The sequence below is a fragment of the Cervus canadensis genome, chromosome 3, assembly GCF_019320065.1.
Source record: "Cervus canadensis isolate Bull #8, Minnesota chromosome 3, ASM1932006v1, whole genome shotgun sequence".
In the NCBI taxonomy this organism is placed as follows: domain Eukaryota; kingdom Metazoa; phylum Chordata; class Mammalia; order Artiodactyla; family Cervidae; genus Cervus; species Cervus canadensis.
The window spans coordinates 32,218,515-32,222,136 of NC_057388.1; the positions used below are offsets into that span (position 1 = coordinate 32,218,515).

The 3,622-nt window shown below is 41.7% G+C and overlaps 1 pseudogene; it reads left to right on the plus strand.

Annotated features, from left to right (window-relative positions):
* The window catches only part of LOC122437798, a 3,829-nt pseudogene extending 2,905 nt beyond the window's left edge, over nt 1-924 (plus strand).
* Nucleotides 925-3,622: the final 2,698 nt, after the last annotated feature.

Genomic DNA, 3,622 nt, shown 5'->3' on the forward strand with positions numbered 1-3,622 from the left:
TTCCTTTTACTTCTTTTGCTGCTCTGATTGCTGTGGCCAGAACTTCCAACACTATGTTGAATAGTAGTGGTGAGAGTGGGCACCCTTGTCTTGTTCCTGATTTCAGGGGAAATGCCTTCAATTTTTCACCATTGAGGGTGATGCTTGCTGTGGGTTTGTCATATATAGATTTTATTATGTTGAGGTATGTTCCTTCTATTCCTGCTTTTTGGAGAGTTTTAATCATAAATGAGTGTTGAATTTTGTCAAAGGCTTTCTCTGCATCTATGGAGATAATCATATGGTTTCTATCTTTCAATTTGTTAATGTGGTGTATTACATTGATTGATTTGCGGATATTAAAGAATCCTTGCATTCCTGGGATAAAGCCCACTTGGTCATGGTGTATGATTTTTTTAATATGTTGTTGGAGAAAACTATCCACTTTTATCATTCTTCTAGAGCCAAGTAGGCACTCCTGAAAATAACACTATTGTTTACAATTTGTTGGGTGTATATTGCTCCTCCCTTTCTCTTCCACAGGCAGCCAAGCAGCAGATGCAGAGAGCCAGATCTCTGTGAAGACCCTGACAGGACCATCACCACTGAGGTCGAGTCCAGTGACACCACTGACAGTGTCAAAGCTAAAATCCAAGACAAGGAGGGCAACCCGCCTGATGAGCAGCATCCGATTCCTGCAGGCCAACAGCTGGAGGAGGACAGCACTCTGGCAGATCACAATATCCAGAAAGAGCCTGCCTGGCGCTTGGTGCTCTGTGTGCAAGGCAGCGTGATGAGCCTCCCCTTTGCCAACTCACTCAGAAATACAGCTGCAACGAGATGATCTACTGCAAGTATTATATTTGCCTACACCCCCACGCTGTCCACTGCCACAGGAAGTGTGGCCCCACCAACAGCCTGCACTGCAACAAGAAGGTCAAATAAGGCCCCTCCGCCAGCTTCTCCTTTGCCTGCAAAATGGCCTCCTGTCCAAGCCCCATGGCCCTGAGACTGCAATAAATTTTCTCTTTTGCTGACTGGGGAAAAAGTAAACATACTCCATATATCTAGGATCCCAGTTTACTAAATAGGATGTTTACTAAATGTTATTTTTTTAAAAAGCAGTCTGAGAATTATTGCCTGCTAGTGATGCTGAATGTCTTAACAACAGCTGATATCCAACAGTATGTAAAATGATGTAATTTATAAACGAGGAAAATATTCTTTAATATAAAAGCTTCCATATAAATATATAATGTTATAATTTTATCTGGAGAGTTTTATCTTTGTATTCAAAGATAAAGTACTTTATAGCAGAAGGCTTTCATCATATATAAAAGGAGAATTCAGGACTTCAAGCATGAGTCTACCATAAGTTCAGTAAATATTTCTATAAAATTCAAATAAACCATCACTGACTATGCACTTGTGTATATTATTTTCTCTGATATTACAACATAATTTTATTTCCTTTCTTGTTCTGTTACTAACAAGAAATGGTAATGTGTGATGAAACACTGAATACACACAGCTCACAATCCCTCAATCTGGTAGTCTTGAATTTGCATAGGACTATGAGTCTTTCACCAAAGGTTTTCAAAGTCTGTGCTTAATTAAAGCACGGGAAAGACTATAATTAAATGTTTAATAAGCACAGACATCTATTCTTTGGGTATTTGAAGAAACACTTACTGCCTTATTCCCTCTTGCTTTACAAGTAGTCTTTTAATTATTAGTCAGATAACTAGGGCATTTAGTCTTAGCTCTCTGACAGTGGATAAACTGTTGGATAAACGTACACTTCTGTTTTTCAATTTGTTCATAAGTAAAATAAGGATCTTATACAAAACAGTGATTTTCATGTTTTGTCTGAAAGAGTTGCAGATTTATTCCGAGATAACTTGAAGATTCCACGAGTTAATGTTGGAGTGCTCCAGGGTAGAGTGGACTAGTCTGGACTGTGACCACAGTCACTCCCTTGACAACCACTCTCATGGTCTTTAATACTGCATATGTCTCACATAAGTATCTCTAGTTCACACTTTTATATGACTTGTATATCTAGATTTATAGTCCAGATTCACATACCCAGCTGCCTATTCAACCTTCCTACTTTGACAGCCAGTAAGACCTCTCAAGTGTGCCCTGGTCAAGATTTGACTCTTGATTTTCTCCTCTTATAGCTACTCAATTTTAAGACCCCTAATAAGATTATTTTAATATTCTTAGGTGCTCAAGTCAGTAATCTGAAAGTCATCTTGACCCCTCTACTTATACCCCACACATACTGATCCATCATGAAATCCTTTTGTGCTTACTTTTTTTTGGTTTTTAACTTTTTTCTTTTCCATATCCATAGCTTAAACTTACTTTCCACTACTGCTGTGTAGTAAGTAGCCTGTCATGCATGTGGATGACAGCCCGTGAGGATAACTTGGATTAATTTGATAACCTCATAATAAGTTTGTTTTCTACAGTCTATTTTCAACATAGCAACCAGGTTGATCATTTGCTAAAGTTAGATAATGTCACCCCAAGGCCTGACAACATAAACAAGGTGGAGGAGTAGGACATGTGCTCATCTTCTCCTTCGAGAACACCAAAATCACAACCAGCTGCTGAACAACCATCGACAGGAGAAAACTGAATCCCACCAAAAAAAGATACCCCACACCCAAGGGCAAAGGGGAAGCCCCAACAAGATGGTAGGAGGGGCAAAATTGCATTTAAAAGTCAAACTTCATACCTGCCACAGATGCTCAGAGGGTGCAAACAAAACCCTTGTGCACACCAGGACCCAGGGAAAGGAGCGGTGACACCCACAAAAGACTTAGCCAGACCTGCCTTTGAGTGTTTTAGCATCTCCTGTGGAGGCATGGGTCAGCAGTGGCCTGTGGCAGGGACCAGGTTCTGGTTGCAGCAGAGCTAGGAGGCACAGTGTATGGCCTTGGTCCTCTTGGAGGAAGTTGCCATTAGCCTAACCTTAGAACCATTGAGCAGATGACCCACAAACAGGAGAACGATTATACCAAAGAAGTTCTTGCACTTTTGCAAAAGTTCTAGGGCACACAACAGATTTCCCAAGCTGGAGATCCAGCCAAGGGACTGAGAATCCGCAGGGAATCTGACTTTGAAGGCCAGTGGTATTTAACTACAGAACTTACACAGGCCTGGGGAAATGAACTCTTGGAGAGCACAACAAAACTTTGTGCACACCATGACACAGGAGAAGGGAGCAGTGACCTCACGAGAGACGGAGCCAGACTTGCCTGTGAGTGTCTGGGAGTCTCCGGTGGAGGCGCGGGTCAACAGTCAGGGGCACTGAATACAACAGTCCTGGCCTAAGTCCTTTTGGAGGAGGTTGCCATTACCCCTATGACAGTTTGACCTCAGGCAAAACTACAGGGAAGGAACACAACTCCACCATCAGTATAAAACTGGATTAAAGATTTACTGAGCCTGGGACTGCCCATAAGAGCAAGACCCAGCTAACCCCACAGCCAGTCTCTCCCATTAGGAAGCTTCTACAAGTCTTTTATCTTCATCCATCAGAAGGCAGACAGAATGAAAACCACAACCACAGAAAACTAACCAAACTGATCACATGGATAACAGCCTTGTCTAACTCAATGAACTGTGCGCC